The following is a 13,131-nucleotide window of genomic DNA, read 5'->3' on the forward strand; positions in this document are numbered from 1 at the left end:
CCCGAGCCGAGCCCGAAAGTTTATGAAAAAGTTTTCTGAGCTTACGTCACAAACAAAGTGAGCCTTGAGCTGAGCCCAGGTTCAACTGTAAAATCAACGAGAGCTTGCGCTGAGCTCTCTTACAAATGTTTTGGCTTTCCTGAGCTCGAGCGAGGCCAACTGAAAACTATGAGACCGCCTATTTTTAAAGGGCGCTCACTGTTTTGAGACTGCGCTCAGCTTGGCTCAGCGCCGTATTCAGTGCCAACAGAAACTAGCGTAACTCATTGGTAGATGAAGTTTTGAAATTTTTTTAATACAGATGTAGTGCAAGTCATTTGGATAGTAAATATGTATTGTAGTTTTGCATTTATCGCGTAAAAATAGCTGCAAAATTATTTATTTCAACATCTACACTGTTTGGAAGAAATATTCTCCGGAAATATGAGACCAAGCTCGAGCTTGAGCTTACTAAATTGAATGAGCCCGAGCTCGAGGTGAGCTTTAAATTCTATCGATTTTGAGCCCGAGCTGAGCCCGTGAAAGATATTTGAGAGAGCTTGAGCTCGAGCTTAGCCCATCAAAATTATACGAATGAACCCGAGCCCGAGGCGAGCTTATTTATAAAAACTAACTGAGCTTGAGCTCACATTGAGCTCTAAGAAAACATTGTTTCAATTTTGAGCTTGAGGTGAGCTCGTTGTCAATTTCTATTAAGTAACGTGAGCTGAGCTGAGCCCAAGCGATGGTGGACAGGTATGCTCTCTAACCTCTTCTCCAGATGCTTAAAGATGCTTAAATGACCACACCCGAAGAATGTATCTCGTTTTACCACGTTATTAAAAGGCACAGTGATCATCTAATTGCATAAGTTTATAACATATGTTACATAAGTATGACACTACCTATACTACTACGAAATGCTAGAGACTTACAACTCCTACGCTTTACCTACGTCACTTCATGTCAATCTCTCAGTAACCAGTGACAAACTTATGGAACATATCGTACGAACTTATGATAATTGCTAAAAACTTCTGCAATTTTGCATCAATCTTTTACCTAAAATTTCATAAAGTAATGTAATTATTGTGGTTGATTAGTAATAAATAATAATAATAGTCCTAGCACGGGATCGACTAATCTGCGGAATGTCTGAACGTCTGAACTGCTGAAAATAGTAGAATTCCTACTATAAAATTCTTCCATCCTACCAAACCGTAAACTGTCTGATCCTTTTTGACTATTTAGCTGAAATGCCGAATTCTGAACAGTGAACATTGAAATTAATGTAAGATAGAGACCGTCTGAACTTTTTTGACTATTTTGCTGAAATGCTGAATTCTGAACCGAAATTAATGTAAGATAGAGACCGTCTGAACTTTTTTGAATATTTTGCTGAAATGCTGAATTCTGAACCGAAATTAATGTAAGATAGAGGCCGTCTGAACTTTTTTGACTATTTTGCTGAAATGCTGAATTCTGAACCGTGAACTTTGAAATTAATGTAAAATAGAGACCGTCTGAACTTTTTTGACTATTTTGCTGAAATGCTGAATTCTGAACCGTGAATTTTGAAAATGAAGTAGAATGGAGACCGTCTGAATTTTTTTGACTATTTTGCTGAAATGCTGAAATTCCGAATTCTGAACCGAAATTAATGTAAGATAGAGACCGTCTGAACTTTTTTGACTATTTTGCTGAAATGCTGAATTCTAGATCTCACTAATAAAAGCAGAATCTACAAAAATTATGAAATTTATGCTAATAATATTTGAAAAGGTGGAATTTAATTGAGAAAAAATTAGGAAAAGGTCCCATTTCATTTGTGTTCTAAATGAAATAAGCATCTAAATTCTGAAAAAGGTTGATTTTAATTGAGAAAAATTTCAGAAAAGGTCTCATTTTATTTGAGTATAAAAATTTTGGAAAAGGCAAATTTTAGTTGAGAAAAACTAGTTAATTAAAAACCAATTAGTGCGTTTTTCCCAAAATATCGAATTAATGCTTTTTTTAGAAACTAAAATATCGCTAATGCAATTTTCGCAACTTCCCGCTTATATTCTCCTTTTCCTTATTTTTGGAATTTATAAAATTTTCTTCACACAATAATTTGGAAATTTCTCAGATTACTTTACCAAAAATGAATGGCTTTGGTAAATTCTGTATGTCCTAAAAATACCATAGCTATACTTCTGTCGCCAGTCCTTGAAGTTAATTTAGTTGCCCACCCCCCGGCATATTATCAATTCAACATTTCAGCAAAATAGTCCAAAAAATTCTGACGGTCTCTATCTTACATTAATTTCGGTTCAGAATTCGGCAATTCAGCAAAATGGTCAAAAAAAGTCCGAGACGGTCTCTATCTTTAATTAATTTCGGTTCAGAATTCGGCATTTCAGCAAAATAGTCAAAAAAAGTTCAGACGGTCACCATTCTACTTCATTTTCAAAATTCATGGTTCAGAATTCAGCATTTCAGCAAAATAGTCAAAAAAATTCAGACGGTCTCCATTCTACTTCATTTTCAAAATTCACGGTTCAGAATTCAGAATTTCAGCAAAATTATCAAAAGGTTCAGACGGTCCCTATCTTACATTAATTTCGGTTCAGAATTCAGCATTTTAGCAAAATAGTCAAAAAAGTTCAGACGGTCTCCATTCTACTTCATTTTCAAAATTCACTGTTCAGAATTCAGCATTTAAGAAAATTAGTCAAAAAAATTCAGACGGTCTCTATCTTACATTAATTTGAAAGTTCACGGTTCAGAATTCAGCATTTCAGCAAAATAGTCAAAAAGGTTCAGACGATCTCTTACTTTAATTTCAATGTTCACTGTTCAGAATTCGGCATTTCAGCAAAATAGTCAAAAAGGTTCAGACAGTTTACGGTTTGGTAGGATGGGAGAATTTTATAGTAGGAATTCTACTATTTTCAGCAGTTCAGGCGTTCAGACATTCCGCAGATTAGTCGATCCCTCATAGGACCCCGTAAAATAACTTAAATTACCATATTTCTGTATTTGTTGTTAGCCGGTACCAACACGAACCAGGCAGTTTGTAGTACGACGCCGAACAGAAACATGTTAGCTGTCACTAAGAGTCGTTATTAATGAGACTGCGTTGTAATTAATATGCTAGCAGTCAGAACGAATAAGAAATGTTACATCAGGGTTGGCAAGTTTTAAACAAATTGTTTTAAACTTTGGTCTAAAACTTGTTTTAAACAGCCAGGAAAAAAACATTAATTTGTTTAAAACGTTTTAAACAAACAGTTTAAAACATGTTTTTATGAAGAGGAATTTCGAATATTTTTAACTCGTTTTACTTGAAAATGAGCGAAAATATTTAATAATAGAAATAATAAGCTTCAGTCAAAACCTTGCTATAATTTGACTGTTTCATATGAGTGTTTAATTGTTTGGAAACCCTACCAGTTGATTTATCCGTTACCAATCTGTTTTGAAGCCTGATATTCAATAATTTGATTAAGAATAACTTATTTTGTCGTCTACCTAAGGCAAAGCAACAACGTTTCTCTACACTGTTTGTACATTTTACTGTTCTAAAGTGATTACGCGTAATATTTAAAGCCAGGCCCTTGACAGTGCTACAATTATTACGCTTAATCCGTAAACGGAAAACATGAAGCGCCTACAAAGAAGTAAGGGGTGGTGAAGTTTCAAATGTATGAGTTCTGACCAAGAAACTCTGCAGTAAGGAAGCGAAATCTCCTTAATAGTGGCCACAAAAGAAATCAAGTATTTGGACATTTGATGATAAATGTACAAATTTACCCATCACACTCATTTTGTATGCGCTATTAAGAAATTACATTTTCGTTTTGAAAAGATCGCTTGCTCTTTTTAAACAGTCAGTAGAACATTTCAAATATTCAAATTTGATCCCTCAACATGTACTCCCTTTTAAATAATTAATTTGATGATAAAATATTTTCGGAAAATCTAATTTTAAATCGGGTTTTAAACAATAAAAACACAACTTTTTTTACTACATTTTTGCCAACCCTGGCAAGGACCCTTTCTTACACCTTCAAATTCCAAACTTTAGGAGCTCTTGATTTTTGTGTTGTGTTTGACTTCGCAGTACATGTTCGTGTTCCGATAGTCTAGGGATATAAAGCTCGCACTGGATGAGAGTGGTACCGGGTTCAAATCCCGGAGGGTCCCGTCTTACAGCTTCATCTTATAAATTTAGGAGTTTTCGGTTTTCGTCTTTTCGTGTTTTTCTTCTCAATACGTTTTCGTCTGTCTGTCTGTCTGTGTGTGTGTGTGTCTGGGTGTGTGTGTGTGTGTGTCTGTCTGTCAGACCCCACGTGACCGCATTCGCAGTTTACAAATCGGAGCAAACAAATACCCGATTTCCGGAACGCGTTCGCGGATCACGGAAATTTGGCCATTCATCTACCAACACTTGTCTTTACTGACTGGCTTCTAAGGACCACAATCTGCTAGTCTTTGTCCATCTCACATGGACACTAGCCTGTAGTTGCTGGCTCGTAAGCACCACCATCTTCTGTTCTTCGTCAATCCCACATTGACACCAGCTTCTATGCACCACCATCTTCTGTTCTTCGTCATTCCCACATTGACACCAGCTTCTATGCACCACCATCATCAGGTCTTTGTCCATTCCGGCTTCTTCTCCATCGTTATCGTTTGCTTTTAAGATATACGCGGCGATCGGCTAGGGTTACGAGAAACGTCTAGCCTCCCAATGGCAGATCTTCCACCATCGGTTCACGCGAATGCGTTTTTATCGTTTGGTTTTAAGATATACGCGGCGATCGGCTAGGGTTGCGAGAAACGTCTAGCCTCCCAATGGCAGGGCTTCCACCATCGGTTCACGCGAATGCGTTTTTATCTATTATTATAATGGAAACGAATCGTATATATACCCCAAAATTTGAAGAAAGCGGGCAAGAGGGGTACCCTTCACTTTAAACGTCTATATTAGAAAAGTTTCGAAAGATAATAGGAACAACTTTATTTTAAACGATTAAACTATTTTTAAAGTTATTTACTGGCGATTAAAATAATAAATATCATTTATATTTAATTAATTATTTAAGATAAACTTAGTTCTATGTAATGACACAAGTGAGAGTTTATATAGAACGAATAATGAAGATTGCATCCGAATCGAAACACTACACGCACATAGAAGTTAATATAAAGCGAGTAAGATGATAAGATCTCTTACAAAACGATAGCATTTCGTTTTTGCAGAATATTAAATGGAAATATTTTAAATATTTTTCGGCATTACGATTCTTTAAGTAGTTGTGTAGCTATATAGCTCTGTTTCATCTTAATATTCCAAGAACATCTTCTGATATTAACATTTCAAATTTGGTGTTTACTTTTTAATTCAGCTTTACTAAGTTTATATATATATAGTGTAATCGCATTTCTTACATTCATTAGATAATATGGGTGTTAATTATTCATCTATGCACAAGTGCTGAAACGATTGGGTCTGTGAAATAAGATACCCTAGATTTAAACTAGAAATGACCTTGTTTCGCCTCCTCTTATAGGAGGTGTTAACGGTTCAGAGTGAGCCGAAAGTAAAATACACCCTTCAGTGATACATTTTAGGTCCTCATTAGAAAAATTGTGGATACAAAGGAAATTGTTAAACGCTTAAGCCTTTGCTAAAGACCTTGGCAATATTTCGCCAATTTGAACTATGTATTTCCGGTTTTTCTCATATGCTGGTGGACCTGTGTTTAGAAAGTTAATTCCTCTCGGCTCGGAGAGGTTTATTTTGGTTTCCCAACTTGTTTTTACTACATTTTTGCCAACCCTGGCAAGGACCCTTTCTTACACCTTCAAATTCCAAATTTTAGGAGCTCTTAATTTTCGTGTTTGACTTCGCAGTACATGTTCATGTTCCGATTGTCTAGGGATATAAAACTCGCACTGGATGAGAGTGGTACCGGGTTCAAATCCCGGAGGGTCCCGTCTTACAGCTTCATCTTATAAATTTAGGAGTTTTTGGTTTTCGTCTTTTCGTGTTTTTCTTCTCAACACGTTTTCGTGGTCCGTTGGTCAAGCTATGTGATACTCGCTTTGGGTTCAAGTGGTCCCTGGTTCTATTTCCACACGGAAAAATTCTTACAACTTGAAATTCTAAATTTAAGGAGCTCTCGCTCCTTTTAAAGAGTCAGTAGAATATTTCTCATATTCAATACTAATCGCTTAACACGCACTCCCTTCAAAATAATTAATATCATAAAATAATTTCGGAAAATCTAATTTGTTCTTGAAAAAGCTCAAATATGTAATTTTTCAATTAATTTGGAGGGAATAAATCGAATACCAATTAAATAAGTTGATTGAATTAAATTGTGATTAAGGAATAAATTAATATAAATAAAGAAAAATTGCATCCCAACAAAAACATCTCTGTAAAAATATGCCAAGTTGTTTGGCCGTAAAAGGTAGTGAGATCTAAAATACGGCCAAGTTATTATCTCCAGGTGAACCAACATTTTATTCGACTTAAAACTTCTCAAGAATGTTTTTCTGACTTGGTTATTAGCATTCCAAACTTGCATCCTTCTTCTTTGCGCCCGTGAAGGTGAAGAACGGAAGTTGCAAGTTTAACCACAAAGGCTATTCAAGAATATTTAACCCATTTGATTTAATATTTTAATTTCGATCCATATCTGGAATTAAACGAATCTTTGAAATGCTAATGGCCAAGTCAGAAAAACATTCTTGAGAAGTTTTAAGTCGAATAAAATGTTGGTTCACCTGGAGATAATAACTTGGCCGTATTTTAGATCTCACTTCTTTTTACGGCCAAACAACTTGGCATATTTTTACAGAGATGTTTTTGTTGGGATTTCACTCCTTTTTGTACGTGCATGTTCTTGTAGATTTATAGAAGTAGGATTAAGACGAAAAAGTTAAATTATAATGTCCTATTATAGAACCATTTCAGACGAAATGAAAAGGAAATGAGTAAAAAATTTATTTACTATAACATTAAGTAAAAAACATAAATTTTACAATACGAAAGAATCATATTAGTAAAAAATATTAATATTAAAAGACGAAAAAATTAAATTATAATGTCCTATTACGAGGGGATCTAAATTATAAAACCCCCATTTCAGGGGCTAACAGGGGAAAATTCCCGCTTTTGGGACTTTTTCCTTTCTTTGAATGCTAAGTCCTACTTGTATGCCAAATTTTATCATTCCCGCAACACCGGAAGTGCCCTAGAGGTTTAGATGATGACTCTAATTCTAAACCCCAATTTCAGGGGCTAAAAGGGGAAAACTCCCGCTTTTGGGACTTTTCCCTTTGCTTGTATGCTTAGTGGTACAAGTATGCCAAATTTCATCATTCTAGCACCACCGGAAATGCCCTAGAGGTTTTGATGATGTGTCAGTCAGTCAGTCAGTCTCATAATGTGTCATTTTCACATAGGATTATCACAGAAACCAAATGAGTTAGAAAGCTGGAAGTTGGAGGACTTCCTAGGATTAACACTGTGCCCTTGTGCCGCAATGTTCAAAGATGGGAGAACTAAAGTGATTTAATTCTCGGCTGATTTGGGAGAGCTATAAAAGAATGCCTACCGACTGAAAAATAGGTATTCTAGGTTCGATTTTGAATCTACGTGTGAAGAAGGTCTTAAATAAAAACTAAACTGACTAAATTAAATATGAAAAATGAGAAAACTGATTTAACTTTAATTGCAACTAAAAAATAAAATAAAACAAAAGAAAACAAAACAAAACTTATCTACTCAAAGATGGTCCAGAGTGGCGTGGCTCTAACTGGGGAACTTTCTCTAAAGGGGCCCACGTGGGGCATAGTCACGGTAAGGAGAGAAAGTTCCGTGGTCCGCATTCCAGGTCGCAAAAAGGAGAAAGAGCAACTAATAAAGGGTTTTTGGCCCTTTTATACAAAAAATCTCAAATATTTCCACTCTGGCCACCAGTAGTACGAAAACGAGAGGAGCGCTGGGTTTTTGGTGACGTAGCCAGCGTCCTCGCTTCTTCGCTTACACAAAAGGGGTAAAGCCCGTACGCAAGTAAAAGCGAAAACAAGATTTTTCTGTAGGCTTAAGGCCCAAGTTGAAAACACTTATGAATAGTCAAAAATCTTACATGAATATTTAAAGAAACTAACACATGAATATATAAACTTAATAATTTCTCAACACAAACTCCCCGCCTTGAACTAGTTTAGTTCAAAATTAAAATGTTCATTAGAGTACTTAGTTATTAATGTTCGTCGAGTTCAAGAAAATATAGAAGCTTGATCGGTCTGCGCATCTCTGTTCCATCTGGTAATTTAAGTAGACAGGATCTTACTTGGCCGTCCCGACCCATCTGGGCTTCCTTTACTCTTGCTAGCTTCCATAGAAGCCTGGGCGTGCGAGGTTCCTCTATGAGAACAACATCTCCATCTTTTAGGGTTCTCGTTGGTCTGTCCTTGGTTTGGTGGTGCGCTGACCGAAGGTCCAAAAGGTAATCGGCCTTCCATCGTCTCCAGAATTGATCCAATAAGGTCTGGCGGTACCTAAGGCGTTTCGTCAGATCTTTTCTCGTAGATGGTTGGATTACGCTAGTTGGAAACGATTGCGAAGGCAAAGACGTCAACCTTCCTCCAACTAGAAAGTGCGCTGGCGTAAGCGGCGCGGGCTCATCGGCTTCATTATAGACAAATGACAGCGGTCGCGAATTGACTATGGCTTCCGCTTCGGTTAAAACGGTTTCTATTTCCTCGTATGTCAGACGCGATGTACCGAGCACTTTGCGTAGCGCGTTTTTCGTCGATTTAACCATACGTTCCCAAAAGCCTCCTACCCAGGGGGCTCGCTCCGTTATGAAAGTCCATCTTATCCTATGCTCCGCCGCGAAATTTTGTACTTCTGGACTTCTGACCGTCTTCGCGAGAATTTTTAAATCTTCATTGGCGCGCTTGAATGTTTTCGCGTTGTCAGAAAACACGTGGCGCACGATTCCGCGACGTGAAATAAAACGTCTAAATGCTAATAAAAAGTTTTCGGTAGTTAAATCTGAAACTAACTCGAGATGAACTGCGCGGGTTACCGCGCACGTAAAAAGGGCTATATAACTTTTTGTTCCCGACTTGGTATATAGCGGACCCGCGTAATCTAATCCGCACGTTTCGAACGGCGGTGTTCTCGTGACACGGTCTGCCGGAAGAGAAGCCATGGTTGCTACCGAGGGTTTGGCGCGAAATCTCTGGCACTTGTAACAATTGATAATAGTTTTCTTTACCAACTGACGGGCCTTTGGTATCCAAAAACGTTCTCGTAACTCTACTATTGTTTCGTTTGCGCCTCCGTGCATGATTCGGTTGTGGGCTCCTCGAACGATGAGTTCTGACAGTTGATGTTTCGGTGACAGAAGCCAAGGATGTTTCTCCTCGTATGAGAATTTGGTTTGGTCTAATCGTCCGCCTATGCGAAGTAATCCGTACGGATCTAAAAAGGGGCTTAACGTGTAGATTTTCGAATTAACTGATATTCTGTCACCCTTTTTAAGGGAAGCCACTTCTTCGGGAAAACTATTCCCTTGGGCGTTCTTGATGAGGGTGTGCTCTGCTTGTGTTATCTCCTCCGCTGACAGTTCGCCTTTCTTACGGTTCTGAGGGTTTCTGCAGTTATGGATGAAACGGTGAACCCATGCAACTGTACGATTCAACCTTGAGTGATTGCTGAATCGGTTAAGGTCCAAGAGTGTAGCTTCTGTTCCCTCACTAGCTACTAGTATGGCAATGGCATCTTTCGAGACGCTTCTCCTCTCTTCCTCCAGGGCCTCGCTTGGGGTTTCTCTTAAGTCTAGGGGCTCGGCCTGATTTTGATACTCTTGACGGAGCCATGGGGGTCCAAACCACCATAGCTTGCTTTCTACCAGCTCCCTCATCTTGATACCTCTGGAAGGGAGGTCCGCCGGATTGGTGTCTCCCCTGCAATGCTTCCATAATTGCGGGTCTGTCAGCTCTTGAATTTCTCGGACGCGGTTGCTGACAAACGGCTTCCATCTTGAGGCGGATCCCTTGATCCATTGCAACGTGATGGTCGAGTCGGACCAAAGATGGATGCTAGTGGGCTTATTAGTAAGTGTTTTGCTTACGTGGGTGACTAAACGTGCACCAATGACGGCGGCCATGAGTTCCAAGCGAGGGATGGTTAACTTCTTAATGGGTGCGACTCGGGTTTTAGAGGTGACGAGGCACGTGGTAACTTTCCCCGCGGAATCTTCGTAACGTAGGTAAACGGTAGCGGCGTACGCTTTCTCGCTAGCATCTACGAAACAGTGCAGTTGTCTTGAGATGATCTCCTTGGTGCTGGCTTCTCTGTAGTAGAAACGTGGAATCTTCACTTCTTTAATCTCCGTCAATTCTTCACACCAACTGTCAAATTGGGAGGCCAGGTCTTGCGGAAGCTCGTCGTCCCATGTTAATCCTCGTTCCCACAGTACTTGGAACATCATCTTGCCTCGTATTGTGTAAGGGGCGAGTAGACCCAAGGGGTCATAGATCCTCGCTACGGCCTGGATGAGTCCCCTCTTGGTCATTGTGGGACTGCTAAAATACTGCAAAAGTGGCTGTGAATCATAATTAAGGAGGTCTTTACCAGCGTCCCAAGACATCCCCAAAATCTTCAGAGGGGTGTCGTTCTCCAAGTTTTGCTGCTTTAGGCCGTTCTGCTGCCATAATTCCCTTAATTCAACAGAATTAGTGTTCCATTTTCGGAGGTGCATCCCTCCCTCTAGCAGGACTTCCGCTGTGCTTTTCGATAACTCGAGTGCTTTCTCTACGTCATCTTCGCCCCCCAATAGATCGTCAACATACAGCTGTTGGTCTATCAATCGCTTGACTTCAGGCTTGGCTTCTTCATATTTTTTGACGTGGTGTCTTACAGTGAACGCCAATAGGCAGGGGCTCGCGGTTACCCCGAAAGGGACTCGTTTAATCCGGTAGGTACGGAGTTTGAATGGCGTTTCTACTTCGTTAACATTTATCCATAAGAACCGAACGCAGTCTTGATCTTCTTCATTTAGCGCGATTTGCAGAAAAGCCTTTTGTATATCGGCTGTAAACGCGATCTCTTTTTCTCTGAAGCGAAGGAGAATGTCTATAATTTCCGCGTTCAAATTCGGCCCTGACTCCATGCAATCGTTAAGGGATGGTCGCCCAGCTGGGTGCGACGACGCATCGTGTACTACTCTAAGGGGGGTCGAACTTGATTCTCGTAGAATGTGACGGTGGGGGAGGTAAAAATAAGCCTTTCCTGTGTCTCTAACTTCGTTCTCTGGCACGAGCTCTATGACGCCTTCTTGCAGTTGGTCTTTAATAACTTTGTTATATTCGTTTAACAGAAGTGGTTCTTGTTCTAACTTAGATAGCAGTCTCATTGTTCTAGTCTTGGCGTTAGCTAGGTTGTCCCCTAATTCAGATTTCTTCTCGTTCCATGGGAACCCTATGTTATATCGCCCGTCATGGAATTCTATCATGGATTCTAATTGCTCTAGTACTTCATTCTCAGAAAGGGACTCTTTTCTCGAGTCATTAATCCCTAGGGTTTCAATATCCCAAAAACTTTGTAATTGCTCTGATACAGGGTCTAATTCCGGAACTGTGGCTAACATTACTGCTACTGAGTTAACGCTAACAGTAGCGGGACCTCGTGTAGCGGTTCTTCCGTGTACCACCCAACCCAGTCGAGTTTCCATAGCGGCTAAAGATTTTCCTAGCATTTCTGTTCTGCCTGTTACGACTTCCCAAAAGTAGTCTGCCCCAATCATGATGTCAATTGAAGACCTGTATCTAATTTCTTCATTAACTTTGGGGTCATCTGCCATGAGTAGACCTCTCCTATTCATTTCTTTCGCTATTATCTGGCTAGGAACTGCGAATACGGCGCCATTGACCTCGGGGGTTTCTAATGCGATGACTCTAACGGTGACCTTCGGGTCATGAATGCTAATCATATCTACTTGAATCTTTCTTCTAGTCGAATAAATGGGAGTCTCGCTCTCAAAGGGGAATATTTCGAGGGTTTCTTTGCCTACTACTGGCAGCTGTAAATTTTTCGAGAGTTCAGCGTTGATAAAGGTGCGATGGCTCGCCCCGAGGCAACGGTAACGGTTACTCCCCCCTCCTTTCACTAAAGCTTGAGCGGTTTTCAAGAATATTTCCCCTCTCTGGTTTTCGTGCGTTATTGTTGACAATGCTGCCGTATTTTCTACAGGTGGGGGTGGGGGATTCTCTCGACTTGTTTCTTCGCGCGCCCTCTCTCTCGCTAAGCTACCGCTATTTTCTTGGCCTTCAAAACACAACGTGTGGTGGTGTCTTTTGTTACACTTTTTACAGTTCTTTATTCTGGCTCTACAGAACTTAGCCCGGTGATGCTCGCGTAAACAAATGAAGCATCTTCTTTTTCTTTGAATAATGTCTCTTCTTTCCTCGGGGGTAAAATGTTTGCATTCATTCGTGCTATGGGAGGATTTTTCGCAAAAGATGCATATTCTATCCGAAACGACCGTGTTTAGGGCTGCCGCGGTTGAGGGGTGCTTCGGTTCTCTCGCGAACCCCGATCTTGAGCTAAGCCTATCTGGGGGGGCTCGTTCGTTTGCCATCGTGGTTGTTTGGGACGTGAAAGCTCTTTCCATACTGGCTATTTCTCGGCTGAGGAAATTTAAAAAGTCACGTGCCGTCCACTTGTTTTGAGGTCCTATCATTCTCGTAAACATCAATGCCGTTTCTTTTGGGACTAGCTTTATCAAAACTGGGCATAAAAGGGCACCGAAGGTATCTAGCGCGATTCCAACTGACTCTAAACTACGTATTTCGATTTCACAAGTGTCGTGTAGTTTTCTAAGGGCGCTTACATCATGTGCCTTCCTAACTGGTGTTAAATTTATTAAATTGTACATGTGGTTATCGATGATTACGTCTTCCTGCCCGTAACGGTTTTTCAAATTCCTAATGGCTGTCTCGTAATTTGGTACCGTATTTGTTAGTCCTTTAATAGATAGGGCAGCTTCGCCTTCTAAGTACGATTTGAGATAACTGAACTTCTCAATGTTATCTAATTGTGGGTTAAGGTGGATCGTTGTCTCATACACGCTCCAAAAA

General features: G+C 39.7%; 1 protein-coding gene across 1 annotated transcript in view; it reads left to right on the forward strand.

Annotated features, from left to right (window-relative positions):
- Nucleotides 1-13,131, forward strand: part of LOC149705347 (protein regulator of cytokinesis 1-like) — a 117,671-nt gene that overhangs the window by 68,500 nt on the left and 36,040 nt on the right. The window lies entirely within an intron of this gene.

The sequence above is a fragment of the Phalangium opilio genome, unplaced genomic scaffold (genome assembly GCF_054372755.1).
Source record: "Phalangium opilio isolate 3A_F unplaced genomic scaffold, DU_Popi_V2 ptg000014l_1, whole genome shotgun sequence".
Lineage (NCBI taxonomy): Eukaryota > Metazoa > Arthropoda > Arachnida > Opiliones > Phalangiidae > Phalangium > Phalangium opilio.